The 25,021-nt window shown below is 32.9% G+C and overlaps 1 protein-coding gene across 4 annotated transcripts in view; it reads right to left on the reverse strand.

Moving 5' to 3' along the window:
- LOC147064886 (uncharacterized) overlaps positions 1–25,021 on the reverse strand; it is a 303,047-nt gene that overhangs the window by 12,760 nt on the left and 265,266 nt on the right. The gene's annotated exons all lie outside the window — the stretch shown is intronic.

Below are 25,021 nucleotides of genomic sequence, written 5' to 3' on the forward strand. Positions count from 1 at the left end.
CAGCAACACTACGTGAGCGATCTACGCGCAGGACGTTGTACTGGACACAATGAAATGGTGCTCCAAAGTGAAAGCAAGCAAATATATAATAAAAAAATACGCAAAAGCTAAATTATTTCGTTGCAAAAACAAAATAACTTCGTTAATAAGATACGAGTTGTATAAAATCAAAAGTACAACCACCCCTAATTCAATATGTGGCCGATAACAATGTAAAACGTAGTCTATCTTTTAAGTACGTATCTAAACAATAAATATACAAATTTAGCTAAAATTAGCTTATACAGTTCTTAAATTTTCAATGCCGAAAAATCAACAAAAGCGTTTTTCATCATCAGCTCCAAAGATTGAATTGTGGATAAATCTACTTGATTATATACAACTCATACATTATTGAATTATATAACTTACTACCTTAAAATATTGCATATTAACTATAAAATAATTTATAGCTCACTAAATTCATTCACTGTTGAAATCTTATAACGATAAGTTATCCGTTATATAATTATTATTATACATAATATATGATTAATTCCAGCGATCCAGGACAGTGAGTGGCGAATCACGAATGCCATAAAAGCCCTCATAATACGGGATGAAAGGTTCACTTCGATTTTTAACCCTTTCAGGTAAAAAACGGGGCTGTTTAATTTTATCGATTCGAAAAAAGTTCATCATGTGAAAAAAAAAGTATGCATTGCATTTTTTTGTCTTCAAACTATTGCAAGAGCAAGACGTCAGGGTTGGAAGTTGGAACACTCGTCTGACACTAAATGCAAACCGAAAAGAAAACTGAAGACAGTATAGAATCCGAATGGAGTAGATATTCTCATTAAAGGTCTCAATTCTCAGGAATTTTCAGATCTCGTTCATAATTGCAATTGGTGACAACGCTCATGGTTACTACGCACCAATGGTATTGGTCGTCTCCAGAAAACGTATATACAAGTTTAATTCTTTCTACTGCTTGAACATTGTGATTGCATCGGTTGGCACCCCGGTTTAGATGTCTCGACCCTCCTTTCCTCTCCGGTCTATCGGGAAGGAGCCTTAAGGGTAGTTTGGTGTTTTAAATCTTCAAAGCATACCTGCTCAACAGTCATCCCACTTTGTGTAAGAGATGATAGAGGGCCCCTTAAATCAGTTAGTGCTACGATAAATTTTGAATCTTGCTGGACTTATATAATTGAATTGTATTATAACTATAATACTATAATATATAATATAATGACATTTATATTCAATTCAATTCGTTCATATACTTGACAAATGTTACTATGTGAGCGAAAACCGCGTCGTATTAAACAATTTTCTAAATATTAATATATTAGTTCTCTGAAAGTGCAGGATGCAGAATGCCCAACATCTGTTTGGTGTACACTTCGCTGATTACGAACTCTTTACTTTTCCTTTTTTCAGCTATGTAATATTTATTTATAGTATGGGTGGATACCGTCAATACTCTATCTATAGGGACGCAGAGGTTGAGTGTGCTGGCAAGTGAGAGCTCGGGATAAAATTCCTGGAGGACGGTTGTGTAGTCGTTCATGAACCTGAATGGTCTGTAGCGCGAGCTTAACCGAGTACCTAATATTGAAATGAATTACTACAAAGTAGACGCCGAATCTATTGATTAAAACAACAAAAATATGATATTTTTGACCAGACGCGGGTTCGAATCCCTCGAACATTGGCTTCGTGTTTATATAAAGGCGTACACGCGCTAGGTTAACGTGGGTGCTAAGAAAAACTGCGGAAAAGCAATCATAATAATATAATTCCTGGAAGATTAAAGTTTTTTATTAGAATTGGGTGATTAATTTAATATGTATTGTGGATTCTCATACAATGAAAATGCTTCGAAAAATCGGAACTTCAACGAATAATCATTATGCAGGCACCATTAAACGTAACGTAGATAGTTGCCGAGTTACCTAATAATTAAATTCACGGTGTATTTTCCAAATAATTAGGTCGTTGCAAAGTGCAGTAAAAGCCGAGTACGGAACTGCGCGAAAAGTGCATAGCTAGTTTACTAGCTTACTTACTTTGTAGCCTCTTAATAAAATGCAAATGCCGAGCTATAACGGTGGCCTGGATTAAGGTAATTCCGAGAGAGGTTGAGGTTATCCTCTTTCTTACATAACACGTTCAAAGTTTAAATTTAGCGATTCGTCAACAAAAGCCATTGCTCACCTTACAATGAGTTAGGTAAATAAATACAAATAAGTAGTTGACGAGTAAACAGTAAACAAATAAATTAATAAAAATTGTGATATGATTTGGGTACATGACGACCGCGTTACAAACACTCGAGTTCGTGAGCAGACACAGCAGACTTCGGTGATCGAGGTAATCACGAAGAGACGCTTTACGTGGCTGGGACATGTGTTCCGGATGCCGCCAGAGAGTGCGACATTTCGTACCCTTGTGGCACACGCAGCGGTGCTACAAGAGCGATCTACGCGCTAGGTCTGGCATGACGGGAGGCGCGAGAGTGGGCGATGGACCGAGGGAAGTGGCGCGAACTTGTGCTTGCCCTATGCCCCAATGCTGGGTCGTGACAGGGTGTGAGAAGAAAATGAAGTGACATCGCCTTTTTATGACGGCAGCTATCTGGACGCATTTGGTTTACGATGCGTACCCGGATGTATGAAGTCCATTACCCATAGGATCATGCATGTTTCGTTTTCGACGGAGATAAATGAGTAGATAAGAAATTAAAACAATAAACTTGACTGTAGTTATTCATAACTCAAAAATTTCAACATAAACGGAATGTTTTCAGTTCATTATTTAAATAATTTTGTAAAGGGCCATATTTGGTATAAAACTGCGGTGTTGATAACCTATATTTATACACATAATTTATATTATATAATTTGATAGTTCCTAACGTTGATACATAGTGGTAACTGTCAATTCTTAGTGGAGACAAAAGTATGCATTAAAATAAAACACAAAAGGTGCCTTCGTAGTAGGTGCGTGTAGTAGGTATACTTATTTGACATAATTCCTCAATTATTGAGAATGCTCTATTGAAGCGAATGAAGCCGATCCTGATCGTTGTTAAAGTATGTAAAATAAGTAGATACCAAGTAAACATTGTGTTTTATTACAAATAATTAGATGAGTAGTTAGTACTAGTTTCACATAATATTATAAATTGATTAATACAAAATAAATGTGTTTATTTTGTATTTAGTTCAAACGAACTTAGCAATGCACAGTGAAATTTTACAGTTTGACGAATAATCAACCCAAACATTCCCGTTCATAATTGAATTAATGATGAATCCCAGGGGTTATTCGATTTTATGATCCGCTGGAGAAATTTTTGATTATTTTTTTGTTGAATAAAGAAAAAGACATTTCTACATCAAATGGCACTGTTAACCCTGTTGTTTCCCTATGTTGGGTATCTGAATGTACGACGTGATTTTTTGCAAAATTCGAAGACATACTACAGCTATTTTCAATCTTCTTCTTTACCATAGATGATGCAAGAGAGAGACATATTATAATGTATCGATTCGTTTTACCTAATCCTAATTCTAAATACAAAAAATAATTACAAGATAAAAAAAACTTTTTATATACCTACCACGTTTTTAAATTTTCTGTTGAATTATATAAACTTGACAATTCGATGTTTTAATAATTTAGGACAAATAAGGCAATTGTACACAAATCATTTTTTTTGCTATTTTGCAACAAACAAATATAGAATACTGAAATGTCATTTTGATTTCCATAGTAAGGCACGTATATTATATTAATAATTTAGTTGCTAGGACCACCCCCTTAGCAACCAATAATAGTGGATTGGATTACGGATTTCTTCCGAAAAAACTTTTCATAAAAAACAGAATTAACTGAGAATGAATTCAATTCTACTTAAAGATGGCTAAAAGTATTAAAAGAATGCATTGGCATCGTGTTCTGATATATTCTAAAAGTTTCAAATGTCTAGCTAGTCGGGAAATTGGTAAAAAATCGATTGCAAGATTTGTACTGGATAAACAACCACCGGACAAACAAGAATACGAGCTAAGAAAAACGTGGTAAAATAAAAAATATAATATTGTGTATTAATGTACAATGAATTCACCGTGCAGTGCGCATACATACACTTATTACGAACTGACGAAAAAAATGCTCAATACAAAAATATCAACGCAACAAAACCATACGAATAACGATATACAGGATTCAGGATGTACAGGATAGAATAAAAAAAATAATAAAATGACGCAAGACGGGCGGCTTAGGTGAGCCGCCCCGGGCGCCGAGAGGCAGGGGGGCTCCCATTACGGGGGCCGGCCTCTCGCCGAGGGGCCGAGTTCCAGTTTGGCCCGGCGACGAATCCGATTTCGATAATCACCGAAGCTAATCATTGCTCGATTATACTAAATTTATTCCCGCTACGGAATTATTATCAGGCCGACTCGTTTTTGGGTGAATATTTTATAAATAAGGTCGCCGTGAAAATGCGAGATGAAATTAACACTAATGAGTGTGCAGCATTTTGGAAAGTGCCTTTTAGTTGTGTCAAGATCGTGATATTATCTTTGTTTCGAAAACGATGTGAACTGAAAAATGCATACACAATTAATCAACTGTTGCATTGATTTATTTAAAAAATAAAACCGATACTAACCGACGTTTACATTAATTTAAAAGCGTCCATGATGGTCGAGCAGTAACGAGTCTGCATTTAAAGTTGTCCCGGGTCTGGTAAACTCATCGTTTTTCAATGTGTATTTGCACACAGAGAATGTATGCATGTTTAGATCCGATGCTTATAATATACTTTGTGGAAATATATTTTCATGACTAGAAAAGACACACGGTTCGAAACCGCATACGTTTTCAGTCCATGGATGGCCTACAAAGACGTTGGGCAAGTGGCAAACATCCATTTTTGGTAAAAAAAATCTGTTAAGAAACCTTTTCTTGGGCAGATTGTAGAACCAATGAAAAACATATATAAAATTGATATAATATGTTTGAACTACTCCAATTGAATCATTTTTTTTAGACTTTTGGCATCTGAATCGATTATTCACATTCGCCTATGTGTGTAGTTAAAACCTGACATATCACTTTGCATGTAATTATTATTATATGGATGGTAAATGATTATCTATATTTTTAATGTCATGGTTCCCAGGTTCGAATTATGCGTCTAGCAAATACACGTATTGTTTTTCAATTTGTGTTTGGGGTCAGAGTATGGATGTTATAGGTTGAGCAAGTGGCTAAATAATATCATAACATTGTTTAATCTGTTCGAACTACTGGACAGTTCCTGTGCTTTTTGATGTATTTATTTAGCATAAAAGCTATGAGTAAGTACTTTATTTTAAAGTAATGAATTTACTTCTAATACCTGGGCAATTTAATGATATTTAAATAATGTATGTTTTCTATTTAATATATTATGATAAGCAGTACCTAATTAAATATAATATAAGTCAGTTGTATATTTACCATAGCATATAACTGGATGTGTACAAAGTGCTTTAGGATGCTTAAAAGCAAAACACGTCGCTGCTAAAAACGATTAAAATTGAATAGTACTAAACTTGAATCAATAAGAATTTAAATGAACAGTTGATAATATTATTATTTTCCAGATATATTTAAATTTAAGAATATATAAACGATTATTACTGCACAATCCTCCGTTATATTTCTCAGTAATATACATTTTTTTAACGAAGCCGCGGTTTTCAAGGTTGTACTATATAATTTGATTCGCTCAAACACATGAATGCAAATAAACCATGCTGGATAAACCAACAGTACCTTCTTAATAACAATAATATTTATGAAGACTTTTATATAATCTCCGTTAGCTAAGATTATAGGATAACTTAGGATTACGACCGGAAAATAAAATTCAAACACGTTAATTCACTGATAAGCTAAGACACATTAAATAATAAAATCCATAAACAGTCGGGTAAATTAATTAGTAATTACACAAGAATCGTGAATTTTTAATTCACCTCTTTAATATTATATCTTTCATGACAAAAATTTGAGGTCATAAAGTGTCTATTTTAGTAAGATATTAGTGTTTAGTCATTTCTGTTTAGAATAATATTTGCATCAAACTGCTGCCGATCAATAATTAATTCTCACTAGATTTTTTCATGCAATGACATATCTGCAGTGCAGTCAGTATTTGTAGTAGGCAATGCTTATTTTCAATACTCGAGACTATTAGTGTCGAAATCGTTTACCTCCATATCCTGTCATTTTGAGATAACAACGAAAAAACTGCCAAACAAAAAACAAAGCACACTATTTAGGACGGGAAATAGGTATAAAAAAATCTTTTTATATATATATATATATATAAGTATTATTTACTAGTAATTAATTATAAATAGCAAATAGTACAACAAAACGTCCCAACAGTGATTCAAAATAATAAACAACCATGTTCAAAGTCGGTCAAAAATTATGAAATTGGCGGAAGATGAATAATTAATGCAATCAACTTCTGGTTTAATACTATTTTACTAACACACGAAGCTGGAATTTATAATTTATTCATAATAATGCACAATGAAAAAGTACTTTGACAACCATAATTATTAATAATAATATATAATAAACTATTTTTTTTATTCAATGAACAAGACACAAGATTTGAGAATGTAACAGTCTATATAATGAACATACATAATTTGAAAACACATTACAAAAAATCTTTTTGTAGAAAAAAAATACGAAACCCGACGGGACTTAAACCTGTATCCGCTGGATTCGCGCCAGTGTGCTATTCCAATAAAGCTACGGAAATCCTATTTAATCACGACGGTTTTAACTAATAGTTGTTACATGAAATGCTTATCGAATTGCCTTATAATGTTGGCTATCGGTTTTAGTAAGTATAATAAATTAAAGTAAGAATCAATTAATTCCTTAATTACTAACCGACGTCGCTTCTACAAAAAGATTTTTTATTGTGTGTTGATGAGGTGAGATGAATATGAGATGTTTTCAAATTATATTTATGTTCAAAAAATATATAAATGGAGGTAACCAACTTTGAAATTAGCCGTTGTAATAGTAAAGCAACATATATTATTATTATACTGACAATGGTTGACTGAGTTTGATTAGAACCAATTTAACAATATTGAGTGTGGTGTTTATGAATCGACTATTTTATAGAAATATCGCCATATTACGCTTACGGCTTTCCACCATATTCAAAACAGACAGAAGGATAATGCACGTGTAAGTAATTTTGTACTATTCCTATTCTGTGGTCGAATAAGCCAAAATAGATGTATCTTTGTAAAAATAAGGATACAAGGAAAATTAGTAATTATAGTTGTCACTGTCAGACATTAATTCAACTCATTGATCCTTGCTCTGGATTAAACAACATGCAAATTTACCAGACGCGACATACGACCACGGAGTTATAAGCGGAATCTCTGCCACTACTCCATCGAGGGTGACATTTCATCAGGATAAATAAAGGCCTCGACAGACAAAATCACGTAGTACGTTTTTTATTTTGTATTATTTTTTTGTACAACACAACACACATGTCGTAAAATCGAATAGGTTTTTTTGTTTGTTTGAAAGTTTTCATCCTGGAACATGAAAAAGCTGCATGATGCACGCAGCACGGGTTGGCTGGCGGTTCTACATAATACCAATAAAACAATGTTATCTACGATAATGCGCGTAGTGAAAGACTTTTGGGGTATATTACTCGCGCGCAGGGTTGCTACCCATCAAATTAAATATAACCCAATACTGTTATTAGTACTGTACATTGTCTTTTTATACGCCCTGCAAATTGGCAAATAAATGTCGTAGCAGTACTGTGGTGTTCTCTGCAAATGAACCTGCAAGTCACTTGTAGTTAATTTAATCAGAATACCAGTGCTCTTTTTCTCTACACGGCTTTGAAAATATTATCGTTATCATTATGTTTGTTAAATAATTGATAATGTCATTAGACGAAATCGGTGTTTATGATTAAGGAAAAAGTACAATGACTAAAAATATTATATTAAGTGTACTTACTTAAATACCTACACAATTCGGAACACATAGATAGTATTAAAAAGAAAATAGATCCCCCATCCATCGGATTCCGGTCAATGTGCTTGACCACAATGACAAAAAGTGGTCGCTAAAATTAACGAAATTTGACAAACACACGGACGCATAGTTATTGGTTACTTTCGTCGTGATTATGTATAGTGCGGGTGGTTGAATTTGTATATTTCTGAGATATTTACGACTTCTGCATATACGATAAAGAAATCTACATTATCGAGCCTTGTAAATTATTTGTTGAATTATAATAATAAGAAAGTGTCCCCATTCAAAATATCGCGCCAAAAGAAGAATTTGGTATTTAATTAGCTGAACTGGTTGGCAGCATTGTTTGTAAATTAAAAAAAAATGGCAGCTTGATTTGACGTTTTGTGACGAGTTTTGGTTTAATTACTTCTGTAATATTATTAGATATTTTACGTGATTATAAATAATATAAAAATACTTTTTTTTTGCCTTGCAACAATAATTCTAGATATTTTTATGTAAGTGCAGCCCCCGGCAAATAAATCTCTACGCATAAGAGTGAAAATTGTTACAAATATACGAGTAATTCGCAGCTAATTTCAGTTTAATAAGCTCCATCTATTTATATATAATTGTTTCTTCAAAATATATCCGGCACCACATATTACAATTGTCTGGATCAATGGAGCTAAAATATACTATTTTTTATTCAAATGATAGCGATCAGATAAATTGTAATACAAAACATAGGAAATTGATAATTTATCGAAATGAATTGACCAACTTTAGTATGTACTCTATAATACTGCTATCAGTGATCAGTGATCATAATATCTATAAGTACAACAATCAGGGAAAAGGGTAATTTGTTTTCTGTTTTGTGTAAACAAATAAATACCGGAAATGAATAAATTATTCACTGTCAGTAATTAGCATTGCAGTAGAAGGAAATATTACGTGCTCTGGTTAGGTTCAAACATAGTCAGAAATACACAGTCAGAAATCATGGTGCATGTTTTAATCGATACATAGTCGTTTTTTGTTCGAAAAAACCAGTGATACTATCCTTATTCTACAACTATGAGGTTTCTCTAATTTGAATAAAGAACGCGTAGGAGATTCCTTATAATGGTTCGATAATAAGAGTTTTTTTTATAAAAAAAAAATGGTATGAATATATCGGCATAAATTTGTATTTAAATTTAAATTTTTTAATTCATACTTTTTAAATCATACAACATATTCTAATAAATTATTTGTGATATTTTTTTGGCGGAAACAACGGCAATATTCATAGCCGAATTCCGAAAATTCATGAATTCAAGAATGATAACCTAACAAATAATCCAGTGTATCGGCTATTCAAAATTTGTTTTCCACTGGTTTCCACTAATAGACAAGAACCTTTATGTTAGATTGAAATAGGAATCTATCAATGATAAAGCTAACGACTAAAACACAAAATTAAAAAAAAAAATAGAAAATTATTATTAAGCAGAATTAGTTTTGTCATTTTTTGTAAATATGATTGCATTATCGGTATCTAAAATGCATCATTCAGTAGATTTTCGATTGAATGATTTTAGAGACCCGAAATTGGATCAATATATAAGTGTATAGAATTTATTTTCAAGCAATTACTAGCATATCAGTAAATGATATTACTTACTTATGTGTAATTTGTCGACTTAATTTCCCCCCCCATCTTGTGCGTTCCCAGCACAGACTACAGCAAAATACAAATTTAGTGTAATTCTAGAAATGGCGGTATAAACAAAATTAATGAAAAAATCCAAGAGTTGGTGCCGACCGCCGACTTGTGGCAACCTTGCCGCGCATAGGATCGTAGAGACGCGATGGATGGCCGCTCGGATGCGTGAGTGGCTCACAGCCCACGGCTACGAGTAGCGTCGCCCTCACAGAAGACTTCACTACACTACTCACATCCTAGTCCCAGTCGAGACTTGGGGACGGGTGCCTTCGCCTTCACTCTCTTGCCTACTGATCACCACTGGATGCCCATTAGCGACGGCAGGACCGCGAGAAACAGATGATTCGTCTCCAGGAATTATTTAAGGGTCGATTAAAATGATTCCATAAGACGTAATAAAAACTACAGTATTATGGTAAACATTAGATCGCAGTATCTATAAACAAGTGCACCTATACAACGACGTCCCTAAGCAAAGTGCCACCCTTAACCACTTAGTAAATTTTAATTTTTAGTCTCAAACCTACATACATATTTTATTATTCATCTTACAAAAATCTTTAAACAATCACACAATCTGCTGAGGATTAGAGAACATTTCAACGAAACTAACTCCCAAACGGCGGTGGTTTTAAGTACGTAGACGTCTGAGGCGCTGACAAGTATGGAGTATCAAGTATCTTGTGATTATTTGTCACAACATAGTGAAGATTATTTTTACAATTGTGATTTTTACTTATATGCTCAACGTTTTTGCTTTGGAAGAAAACAACAAAGTGTAATTTCGATTCAGCCAAAGGAGTCGAATTTAGACGTAGGCGTTGTGTGGTCTACTCCACCGAGGGCGCAATGGATATGCAGTATAATAACAATTATTAACAGTTCTGATAAAATCGCTATTGTATAGGTACCTACTATCTACATATTATATAATATATCAAAATTCAAACAAACACGTTTTTCAGGTGTTTCTGTTTTAGAATGTTTATTAATACCATATAAGTATTATAAATATCTTTATAAAAGAAGGTTTTTTCCTCAATATAGTATAAAGTTTCAATACAGTTCTATATATTATTATATTGAATGTCGAAGAAAATTATAATAAGTGGTAGCATTAATTAATTATGATCTGGCCATGAATTGTCTGAGAACCTGTTGCCTCAATGATCATTTCCGACCGCCCTTTAGTCTAGTCTAGTGTTGGTCTATCGACGATGGTAGATATCCCGCCTAGCAACAGATATAATATGGACCACTATCAAAATTATTATTTAAATGAATCCGTGTAAAATGTTAAATAAATTACCGGAGTTGCCATGTAGAAAAATGCATACGTGATAAAGTAAGATTATTGTATAATATTGATTAAATATACGGCATTGCAACTGATTGGTTTGAATGTAGTTTTTTTTTTTGAAAAAAGAACTGCGAACACACGCCTGAAAGAATAATTGATGACATACAGTAGATGGGTTATGTTCCATATTGAAAATTCAAAATATACATATTATCTGCTGTTTTCCAAATTTATTAATAGCTACTAACCATAGACAAAAATTGACGATCTTTTAAATGAATACATATCTACATAATTAAATGGATATATACACAAATAGTCAATAAGATAAATAAGACAATAATTCTAAGTTTAAAAATAGAGATAGAGTAAGACAATGGAAATCAAAAGGAAAGGTAAATAAAATAGTACTGTTTTTAGATGAAAACACCTCTACTAAAATTCATTAATCTATTTATAAAAAAGCGTTGTTTGAATATTAAGATTTCTAGCGGTCACCTAGTTACCCAAATTGCAAAAATAATGAATTCATACAATTAATAAATTATAAGCAAGCGTGAAATAAATTTTTACGTAATAAAATACAAAGGAAATTGTTTCTATTGAGCGGGTTAGTGTGTCATTCATTGCATTCGGATGAATCGTCTTAAAAACATTTTTTGGACATGGATTAAAATTTGCGAATTACTATGTCATGCTTTATTTTCAATTTTATTAAATATTCATAAATAACGTATACACTAACTGCAATGCACCGATTTATAATAAATTATGATGTAATTAATTATTATTATGAAAAATCGCCAGTCTATGATAAAGTTTGACCAAAAAAAAAATCTTTAATGATAACGATAGTATTATCTAATATTTACCTTTACCTTTGTGTACGATTCTTGCATCCATATGTCTAACCGTCTAAAATGAATCCACAAATACCAGAAAGACTAAAAATGACATTCAGTAATTAAATTACAGACCTACAAACTTATCAGCTATAGAATGGCACAAAATGGAACTACGAACTACCATAGGACGCCATTTTGAAAATCTCAGATTATGTCCAGTTACGAGTCTTGATTGGGTAGTTTTCGAAAGTGGCTCCCCCATCCCATTTTTCAGATAAGTTTGTACTGTTTGTAGGTATTTACTATCTCCTGTAAAAAGGTTGTATTTAATTTATAAACAAATTAATTATGTATTTACGTCAATTCTGAAATCAGAATAATTTCAAACTAAATAAACAGGACGCTCACTATTATGATTTGAATTCGGAAGATTATAATATTTTGACAGTTAAAATTATAGTTACAGTTATAGACAGTTAACATAATAATATGGCGACTAGTATCTCATCGCTTACAGATTTGGTAATTAAAATAATGAATGTCATTATTGTAATAACCAGGCGACACAAAAATGAGGAAAATGGGTTACCTTCAGGGTGTGGCTATAAGAAGGTACAATTCTCGAGTGTGGTGGAATAAACTTAAACTGTGAAGAACATGTTATTTTCAATATATACGACGGTATCATAATATATAATGCAATAAAGTTTGTCGCGTAAACAAAACGATCATTCAATATTGGTAATATATGACGACATTGTTATGACCTGGCCGTTATTAAGTCAAAAACCAAAACTGGCTTCCGCAGTTCTATTTTATATTCTGTTCTGTGGTAATAACAAAGTTAATATTTCGTCTCTACTATACTGGGTAAAGCATAAAACATCAAATCATTCATTTAACGTAATATAATTATTAATTACGAAATGATTATAAGTGAAATTAATTGTAAAAATTAAAACACATTTGTGGTTCCCAGACTCCAGGTATCTGAGGTCTGCTTCCCAAACTAGTGGCGAACAACCAATACTCGTCCAGTGTACCTCTGATCAGACCAAGGGCCTCAAGCTATATAATTATGATTAATAGTTTGAAATCCTGCTTAAGAGGCATGATTCAGTTAGCGTTAAACGTGATCATCTTAATAAGTGTGCTCGGTCCTACTTGGTGGAATGGTAGAGAAATCATTAGTGCACTCGCACTTGTTGCTTACCAGAAATGAATCCTCTCTTGACGCGTTGGAGCCCTGATACTTTATCGATTCAACCGGCGTTCGTTACAGAACATGATAAAAATCCAAAAGGATGTTATAAAAGTATTATGCAGTCTAAAAAACAATTCAAATAATTTTCAGATAAAATTCATAAAAACTTCAGCATTTTGGGCCTATAATTCCGCAAAGCGTACGATTGAATGAAACATTGGATTAAGCTTATTATAAAACATTAAGAAAAATTCCAACTATCGATCGCTACTTAAATATTGAGGCTATTTTTACTACCTAACGAAATAAATTTGACGCGGGAATTCACCTCTGAATACATTTTATTAAAATCCACTAAAATTGAGCCCACGTCGGGGAATAGGATTATAAGCTGTCTGCCCATTACGCCGTCAGGTGATTGCGTTGTCATCTCTGTACCCCGCGCAGGTATACCGCGCCGACTGGCTTCTATATTTCTTACGGCGGAAGGGTCGACAGGCGAGCGGGAGGTTAATATTTGATTAGTTTTAAGTAGCCGTTCTGGCGGAATTGCCGTGTGTCTTTCTGAGAAACGGCCCACCGGCAGAACAATTTGCCTCAGCAGGTAGTATGTTAAGTTTTACAATTCTTACAGTTCACCAAATATGTACAAAAAACGTAATATTAATCTTAGCTAAATATTGAAGCCAAATCATTCACGGCCTAATCTCCAAAGTTAATTTAGTGGATGCCTACTATCAAAAAAAATATTTTTAGTGAAAAAGAAAGTTACAATTAAAGCAAAACTATTATAAAATTAATGTTTGTTGGAGGATTTCGCGATAACAAGAATTACATAAAGAAACATACTATTTTTAACTTTCCAAGGAAATCATTGTAATGGAGGAACATTTTTTATGTAAATACGCCTTATCCCCAATAAGTGACATTTGTGCTATTGAAAAACGCTGTTTATATGCGTACTTATTATATAACAGAAGTGCCTAGAACACAATTAATATTAAGAAATTACACAGAGCTTTGATTGAATAAAAATCAGAAAACAAAAATTAAATTACTGACAGGGCTCGAAATAGACCGGAACGCACCGGAGCGCCGTTCCTGTTCGTGAAATTCTAAAAGATACCGTTCCGGCTCGTGGCGTTTGAAAATTTCGTTCCGTTTCATGTTATTGAGATAATATTGCATGTAGGTATGTAGTTTTTTAAGTTGTAAGAACTGATTCGTGGGGAAAAATTCGCCTGCGGCGCTGACAATATGTGTATATTATTTATTAATGATTAGTCCTACAAGATCTATAATATAATATAGGCAGTTCGGACTTCGGATGTATTTAAAAAATGGCTAAAGGGGCTACAGGTCCAGGACCTTAAATTAGTAGGTCTCAAGAACCTGAAAAATAATTTGAAATCACAAAAGAACCTTGCAGCGAAGGAATACACAAATGTACGAGCTTCTAGAATTTTGAAGATAAGAGCCCAAATCTAAGAAAATTTACGAAAAATAAGTGATTTTGCAAAAATGAGTAGTAACCCATTTAAAAAAAAACTACATTGTAATGTTGTATTGGGGGGGGGGGTCATGTGTATTAGCGCAGATCCCCTTCAAGTATAAATTAAACCCTGATTATTAGACATATCGCCTTTATGATATCCGAAAAATATTTAACATAATTTGATATTTTTGAATGATTTTTCAGCGCTCCGGTTCGTAAGATTTTCTATTTCGAGCACTGATTACTGAGTATTAAAAATATTTTTTCGAGTACCTACCTAAGTTTAGTGTAATCTGTAATACATAACTAGTATTGTCGTAGTTAATGACCTGGCTTATTAAATCCTACAAGATAGGAAGCGAATAATCTTAAGAGAATTTGAATGTTTGTTACTGTAAAGATTGTAAGTAATGTATAAAGAAATAAACGGATCTGAAGAATTTTTAATCAAGTATAATTCTATAATATTAAATTCCAAACATAATATACTGAGGCAGATCTCAGTGAGTTAATCTAGTAACCATAACAAGAGTGAGGCCGCGCATTATGCGTTCATTACTCTTATTAAGAGGAGTACCTCCTCGCAAGGAGTAAAATCCTACCGGAAATCGTAACAATACTCTCTCCTCTCTCTCCCACCCCGATCTCATTATAACATCACATTATCTCATGGCCGCGTATAGAGTAATATTATAAACTCGTTGCGTGATAGCTGTTAGTTGCCCATATGCCACTTAGAAACCGTAACCAACTGGGAAGGATGTTGGAAATAAGATAACACAAACTACACTGAATGGGGTCCGATAAAATATAAGGAAATTCAAGGTTAAAATCGTTCTCGAAACTTAGGAAAACGTTCAAATTTAAATAGGTACTAATGAACTCCAATATGATAAAACATAACGAAAGTTTAATGCTTATTGCAATATACCATCAAATCAATGTCATTTTTTTGACGATAACTAGTTAGGTACTAGAGGGAGCATTGGCAAAGGGTAGATGTAGGCTGTTAAGATCCGTCATAAATAGTGCACGCTAAACTTTGTCAGTCATACGTATTTGTTTTCATTGAAATAAGACTACAATTTACAGATGGTATTGGTTAGTTTTTAAAATTCTACCCTGTGAAAACCAAGCCATAATAGATAATAGTCAAAAAATACTCGTCTATATATAAAATATCTAAAATTATGCAATTAAATCATATAACTTTGAATATTTAATAGATATAAAAATATTCTGTATCTATTAAAGTTTGAATTTAAGAAAATGAACCAACAATATGTGTAATATGTATTCTTAATCCAACGAAAACAAATAAGTATGAATGAAAAGGTGTGCACAATTTTGTCGTATCGCCCAAAATATACCAAAACTATTATGGTTCGGTTTAGGTTAGGGTTTGATTGATTTTTAAAAACTAACCAATGGGTACCATCTGTAAATTGTAGTCTTAGTTCAATAAAAACTACGTAGATACTACCAAAGTTTAATGTGCAGTTTTTCTTGAGGATCTTAACAGCCTACCTCCAACACTAATAATTATAATGGTGCAACAGTTTAAATAAACAAATTGGTTCTCTCAATCTTTTTTTAGAGAATTTATGTAATCTTTTTTATAATTTATTTAAATTCAATAGCTACGTGGTCAGTATATTTTATACTTTTTTTTAAACATAATGTCAATATGTACATTCTAAAGAAGTGATCGTAGCTTATGCTTAATTGAAAACCGCGACTGCTCTCAAAGGTTGTATTATTTGTATTTGTTCATTCGCCACCCATATGCAACGCACGGCCTGCCTAGCCCCACGGGACGTCACTGTTTTTACAGCAGTTATTTGGTGAATGCTTCAAGTATTCCTTTACATTAGGTTATGTGCCCACATTGAAAGTATTATAACTTAAAACTGTGAATGGGTTGTATAATATATTATTATGCGGATATAATTAACAAAATATAATATTACGTGTTAAAAATGCGTGCGACGAGTGAAATGGGTAGGTCCTACAATCCAAGGGTGGGTTATTACATTATATTATGACGTGATATAATTTTAATACGACTTTCCGGAAATAATAAATGTAGTTATTTCGAGAGGCTGTAGGCCTGATAATATTTTAATGGAGCTACTCCAAGTACACACGAGGCTGCACCCTTTCTACTAACTCCACTTCAAAAAGTCTGGTTTTATTTACAATAAATTGAGTCTTCACAATTAGTTTTCTATCATCGCCTAATTGCTCTTAAAGATGCTTGAAATATACCAGGTTATAAGTGATTGTAAAGATACGCGGAAGTTCGGACGACTGATGAAAGATGTTCAACTTGAGCTCTCTAAACCTAGGACCATTGAAGACGAGGAATAGCTCTTATCCAGCCATAGCAGAAAGGTAGGTATTCTGGATGGTTGTTGAATAATCATTTTCCACAATATTATGACATGGCAAGGATGGCTTCATTTATTTTGTAAAGCAGATTGGCCGGAATCCATTGGATCTGGGTTTGAGTCTCGACTGCCAATATAGTTCTGAAGCATTCCAAAGTATCTATAGTCTAAGATTCCAAATTATGTAAACCTATCAGTGGCGATGGGTGGGATGTATGCTGTTAAGATTTGACATAGACAATGCGCACTAAACTTTGTCAGTCATTCTTATATGTTTTCAATGAACAAATTGCAGATGGTGTTGGTTAGTTTTTAAATTAAACCCTGCCTAAATCAAACCATAATAGTTTAGGTATGGGCGATCCGACAAAAATAGTGCCCACTTTTCATTCATACTTATTTATTTTGTTTACGTTGAATTAAGAATACATATTATTATTACAGATGGTGTTGATTAGGTTTCTTAAAATTCATTCCTAAACCAAACCATAATACATAAAAAAATATGTTATAGATAGACGAACATTTTTTGACTATTATCAATTTATGGCTTGATTTACGCAGGGTTTAATTGAATTTTAAAAACTAACTAACACTATTTGCAATTTGTACCTAGTTCAATGAAAACAAATACGTATGACTGACCAAATTATCTGATTTTAACAGCCTACCTCTACCTTACTACATTCTAAACCTCGAGACCTATTAATTGAATAAAAAAGTTTAATTAGAAAAAATACATACCAATAACATCCATTAATAAAAAAATCAAGAATTGAAAAGTTAATTGAGTCATTGATAAAAACATTCCGAGTGCATTCAATTTTAGTGTGATATCATTTTGAAAAATCATTCGCTGATTCATTCATTAGAGTCTGAGATAAATCATCTTTCGCACGATGCAGAATAATGGGTAATGCGAAGCTCTGAAAAATGTTGACGAAATGCAATTGTTTTCGCAATCACTGTGGGAATCCAGGTCAAGTGATGAAAGTCAGTTTCAGTGTTAATGAAACAAAAATAAAAATACGCGAGCTTATCAAAGCAGTACAGCTGACACGAATGTTCATAATCTAATTAATTAATTAAGTAATTACATCCGAATTCAGAATCTAATTAAAAACACTAATTTTCTAGGCTACCCGAATTTATTGAATATACAATAGGTAAGTAACTTTTTTGTATGCAGAAATTTTCATTTTATATCTAAGTAATGTAATAAAACATGTAATGTCACATCTCACATTACTTTGTCTGTTTAAGCATGGAAATAAAAAAAAATACCGATGCGTAGAGTACCTATACGTTTTATAACTGCATTTTTTGCACTCTTTACAATACTGATATGCCTCTTTGCCTGATTACCTTGCATGAGATTAAATCAAATGATATTTACCTGTATTGTGTTAATATTGCAGTAATGAATAAATAAACAGATAATATAGGTAGGTATGTAAAAAAATATTTTTAGAATATATTACATCAATTTCATCATAGAGCCGGATTGCAAAGTTATGAAGCATATACTCTACTAACTAAGCTTACAAGTACTATGACGTCACTTTAAAAATATGACTAAATACGAGAGAATAATATATTAACCTAACTGATGATAACATGCCAATAACTAATACCACCATTTTATAAAAAGAAAATAATAAGGCACTTGAAAGATAGTGCTAGGTTAAAATTGCGTTACGTTAAAATATGTATATTGGTACATGTGGAATAAGAATTATATATTTTATTTTTTATCGACGATGTTTTATGTACTACCTACCTAAATAAAAATATTATATAGGTACTTCGCATTCTATTGGGCATTCACCGTATACCTACACTTCCTCTTTCTTCTGCACTCAGCGTTTCAGGTTCGCTACAGATAACATTCTCAATAGATAATCTGCCCTCCTAAGTAAAAAAACAGACACAGGTTGTAGTGAAATTGTTGTATGAGAACCCAGGTATTAATCCACCCATTATCTTATATTGTATCAAAACAATCCAATAATTTTACATAATATAAGTACTTAGCAGGGCAGTAATGTCGTAATACTCGTAATGTGTTTTCATGAGAATGGTCTCTGCAGCGATCCCGAAACGTAGAATGAACAAGGAACATAGTAACAAATAACCGTGAAAGCCTCAAGCAACATACACATAATATGTGTAAAATATTATTTTAAAGTAGGTAACGTAACTCTGCCCGGTTGTAGATTATGGTACGTTTACATTTGACACTAATATCGTCATATTTATGTATGACACCATATTCACTTAAGTGTAAACAGTAAGTATATTTGTATCTGCCACTTATTTTGCGTGTGTCGACTCTCACCTACCACTTATTCAATCTACTTATATACGCAAATGTAAACACCGCGTTTTCGACAAGTTCGAACTTGGAGCGATATATCACCGAAGTTGGACCACCGTCTACTTTTATGTCAAGTACCTGACACAATATTCGTAGTTTGACAGGTACCTAGTGAATTGCATATGTATATTTCTAAAACAACGGACAATCAATAATCATAGGTACACCATGAATGTATGCCCAATAAATGTACTGTAGCGATCTGTCAAAAATCATAGACAATGAGAAATAAATCGGATGTGCCGTGTTCTATGGATTTTGTTCGAAAATAAAATATCGCTTGTTCTCGGCACATACGATTAATTCTGATGCACTCTGTGAAGAAAAAATGCGCTTCAAATGGTATTACCTAATTCATTTTGGCCCACACCTGCACTCGTATTAGGTACGATAATATTATATTGAATATGCAATGACGATCAAGTGCTAGATATCGCAATGTTACTGTTAATCGTTCTTCTACGCATTTCTGAATTGTGTGTCTTGTTTTTTGGCAAAAGGTCCAATCTTGCAAACTAAAGTTCACAAATTGAGTTGGATCTTCGATTTTAAACTCTGACATTAAACGGAAGGCACCTAGTTCTTCTCGTCGCTGAATCCATTCCCGCACCCATCTAGACCATTTTTTCCTCCTTTTTGTTGCCAAAAGACTTAAAATAATAACACTCGCTGCTTTCTTTTTTAACATTCCCATATTGACAACTGACATAACGTTTTTGAGAAGTATACAAAATAAGTGTCCGAATAAATTACAATATCATATGTAAACACCGCATATATTTATTCCAATGTTGCCATTGAATAAAGTGTCGAGACTTTATTTCAACGAGAAGTATACCAGAATTTTATGTCAGATCCATGCAGGTGTAAACAGTAAATGAAATTTTATGTCCGACACATAAAATAAGTATAACGGTATAAGTGTCAGATGTAAACGTACCATTAGACATAATATTATCTTAAAAAAAATACGCAACGCAAATGTGCAATGTTTCATTGAACATAAGCCATAAAACAAAACAAAAACTATATCCAATATAATATAGTATATCCATTCAATTTTACAGTTACAAGTCAGATATGCTGACGGTATCACTGCAGATTAGATCACTGAAATGACGTAATAAAAAAATGACGAACAACAAGTGAATCAATGCTAATAATTCGAAATGATAATGTACGAATATCACTACTTGACGGTTAAATGGACATTGCGTCTCCCGAGACTAGCATTATCCGCAAGAGCGATAAATAATAAGGTTAGCCTAACCTAGCACTCACGTATTCAGACATGACTTGATGGTTCCATGTATAAACAAACAGAACATGATAAAATATAACACGAAGAAACAGAACGGTGACAAAAAAACATGAAAAAACAGAACAGTGACAAAACAGAACAGCGATAAATAGAACTATAACCTTAGAGTCTTAGACTATAGAAGAATATATAACCTGTCAGGAAAAATATACCATTAATATTGAATTTGTCGTATCTCTTTACGTTGTATTGATTTTCAATAACACAGGTTTTCTACACGCCGTAAAAAATCAAATTATATAATTTTTGCATTTCTAATCGCTGAAAAGCCTCAATTAAACGGGACTCAACTAGGTATTGCCGGCAAGCTAGGTACATCTCGCCTTAATCAATCTAATAATATTAGATTGATTAGTAAATTATAATATGTTCAAAACGCTTGGGTGACTAGGTACCTACAACGAAATAATGAGTTTAATAATTCTGTGGAGTTGTGCATGATTACCAAAATCAAGCAGATAAATTGAGGTTTTTTTACGCCGAATGGCCAACATTCAGTGAGATTATATATATTAAATATGTATATATATATATATTTCGTTAATAAACTTAAATTTTATAAGTACTTAATTAATAAATAGATACGACAAAAATGAATGTTTTATTTTTCCCCTGGCTGTTCTGTTTTTCATTTTCTGTTTCTTCATTTTCTGTTTCTTCATGTTATGTTTTTATCATGTTCTGTTTTGTCCGGTTACCGACTTACTCACCACTTTAATTTCCAGATTCACAACCGATTCTCGTAGGTAATAAAATACGTTTGTCAAGGTATATAATATAACTAAAGAGGGAAAATTAAAATTTACCGTAATTGAATTCCTCAGAGGTAAATCTCAGTTCAAACATTATTATGTTTCAAGTATAAAAACAAAATTTGAATATTTGAAGTGTTTGTAAAAACCCGTAGTAGATAAATATATTAGAATATTAGATACTCAGGAAGCACTAACTTTCAATAGGCGCATTAAATGGTGTATTCAAGTTTGTCACGTAAACGAAATGCGCACTCGATATTGGTAATATTCGAGGATACGGCTTCAAAGCTATCATCCATGGCGATTGATTTTCACATTTTTTATTCCTGTTCTGTGGCCTCTTCACAAGCATTTATTTATTATTAGTAATTGACGATCTTGTTGACAGTAGACCATGCATGTATGTTGTAAAGACAAAACTTACCATTTATACAAATTTATATTAATTTGGGTCATATCATATTTATATAATATGTGTTTTTAGTTCAATGTTATTCTTATTACTAAGACTTACTTTTTGGTGGTTTAAAAGATACATACTAATTCATCAATTTTATTGTCTTTTATAACATCAATTTAATTTCCCGTTAAATGAGAACATTATTTGGCAAACGAACTATTTAATAGAAGCCCACAATGAAAATAATTGGGCACCAATGCAGAAACGGCGAAAGGTCAAATTCAATTGTTTTATTATTAAATTAAATAGGACTTGTCATGTCACCAGCGTATTATGTCTATGTGAATTCGTCTTCCATAAAATTAGATTCATTCTGGGCGAGTGAAAACCGGCCTCGTTTGCTAAATTTGTATTTAACATACAATGCGGAATAATTTTAATAACATATTATTATTACGAATTAAATATGCATGTGGCGAGAGTGTATATTAACAAAAATGGGAAGGTAAAGTGATGTGATGTGACGTAAAAAAAGTATGGCTTAAATTCCTACATTTAGATCTGATAATCCGGATTTAAAATAACAACACCATACATACATACTGCAAACATTTCAGCATTAACATATGGCTGACGATTATAAAACGCCCGCAACCGAGTGTCCGCGCTTCTGAATCAGTTTGTCACTTGTTCGAATGCTGCGTCTGGCAAATTCACATTGGTGATGTTTGGATTCAGAACACGGAAAAAATTCAGAAATCTGTTCGGGAGAGAACAAGATCCACTTGAATATTGAAGATTGGAGAGTGTTTTTAAATAAGAATTATTATTTGAATTAAGTGTTTAATGTTTAATTCAACAAAGCATAGGTAGTATCAAAGTGAAAATAAGAAAATCTCATAATCACTAGAACTTTTAAGCTGAACATAGTATATGATTTTGTTGCTTGTTTGAATATTCATGTATTTTAAGTAAACATGATTTTTGTATTTGGGCTAAGTACTTAGACAATTTATTTTTTTAGATTAATCATAATTTACATTCATGATTTTAAATATTATGTAATACCTACACTAGTCGCGAAATGATTCGTAAATCCACAGGCGACCAAAACGTACGGCAGTCAAGTGAACTAAATAATAATATGTTCAAGACGTCGCTGTTGTTTTACGTTAAATTCGTGCTGGGGAAAATATTCATTGGTATGATTTATTTTTCGAGTGCAAGCATAAGGTTTTGATTAAAGTATAAATAGTCACGAATTGAAATTGTACTGCTAAGTGCAAGTAGAATCAAACTCAAGCACACCGTGGCATTGACGAGTATGGGAGAAATTTGCAAATTATAATCCAGAATAATGCGACAATATTTATATAAATATAAGATTTATAATAGTATCGTGAAAAGTGATCTCCCATTGTGTCTTACATACGCACGTATGCGTGTGAAACATTGACTCTTAAATCCAAAAAAATAAAGTAGCGCAACGTGGGATGGAGAAGTGCATGTTGGGCATGACGTGTAAATATCATAAAAGAAACCAATGCATAAGGAAGCAGACAAGTGTACGTGATGTGATAGAGATCGTTAGATATAATATGAAATGGCAATGGACTGGACAAATGACGTCACACAGTGGTACCCAAGGGGAATATCGATCAAGTCATAAATGTCGGTTGATGTACGTGGCAGCAAAGAACTAGATACCGATAAGAGGGAGCTAGGGGAGGCCTTCATGCAGCAGTGGACCGAGTGTGATAATGATGATAATAACTATCTTCTTAAGGTGTTTGTTATAAAAACATAATTTCTTGAAACGTTGTGATTTTTATGTTTCACTCAAGTTTAGTCTTAGCAACTGTAAAATACTGTTGAAGAAAGACTCAATTCCGTATAAATAACAACAATTTACTTAGCAGCTGCAAGTTTACCCATGCATGCCCAACTGATTACTTGATTAAAATAGAATATTACAGCAACTTGCAGTAGTTAATACTTAAGTACCCTGTCCCCCAAAATAAACGTAATGGAATGAACATTAAATTTAGGTACCTACTATTTCGTTGTGGATATTGTGTCATTCGTAGTTACTCCTATACTTCAATGTTATGCTAAGCAGAGTAACTGGTTAATATGGAAATGTTCTGGTTAAATTATTGTTAAAAGGGGTGAAAATAATGCATTGTCGATATCGCGAACACGTGTCAAGGAGAACAAGGAGCTAGTAAAAAAAAACACAACAAATAATAGACAAAGGAAAGTCAAACAACCTAATATTTTTTTTTATTACAAATACAAAAAAAACATAATATGCCGACTAAGCAGATATCTTGCAGGCTCAACTAACTACTGTGCCTGCCATATATATTTGGGATTGTATTTTGCCAATGATGTATTTTGAATTTATTTATAGTAAGAAAGTCACCGACGCGAAAATGCCATACCACGAAGGTTTGCTGTAATCTTTTTGATTTCACAAAAGAGAAAAATCCAACCCTTTGCCGGAACCTTTATGTGTAAAATCAAATTCATGCTTACGTCATAATAACGAAAAAACAAACTGGTATTGGATTACATTTAAGCGCGTGAATAGTATCTTCAAAAGTGACCTCCTGTTGTGTCTTAAGCGTAAAGTATTCAACCAATGTGTGCTACCAGTGCTCACAGCATACAGTTCGATGGATGTACGTAGCAGCTAAGAACTAGGGACAGAGGAGATTGGAGGAAGCTAGGAGAGGCTTTTACACAGCAGTGGATCGACCCCGGGTAATGATAATGATTATATACAATAAAGTTTCATTTAAAGATATGTTAGGCATAGCAGTAGGAAAACTATCAAACTATCCAAATGACAAGGCTACAGTGCGACTTTTATACTAAGTCTTTTATGTCACAGCGCTAGTAGATGCGCTGATACTTTTACGGCACGTGCTCTTTGCGTGTTGACCTGTCATAGCAAATAACATATAGGTATTAAATAAAAATAGGGGCAAGGAATCGGCTTTCTCATACAACTGAATGAAGCAGGCCAACAATAGCCGACAACTTACGAGAAATAGCGAAGCGATAAAAAAAATGCAGGGCATCACGGAGGATTGACTTTGGTCATTATAACGTACCCATATAATACAATGTTAACGTGGAAATTTTGCCGTA

The sequence above is a fragment of the Rhyacophila brunnea genome, unplaced genomic scaffold, assembly GCF_057557595.1.
Source record: "Rhyacophila brunnea isolate RB1 unplaced genomic scaffold, BYU_Rbru_1.0 scaffold_7, whole genome shotgun sequence".
In the NCBI taxonomy this organism is placed as follows: Eukaryota; Metazoa; Arthropoda; class Insecta; order Trichoptera; family Rhyacophilidae; genus Rhyacophila; species Rhyacophila brunnea.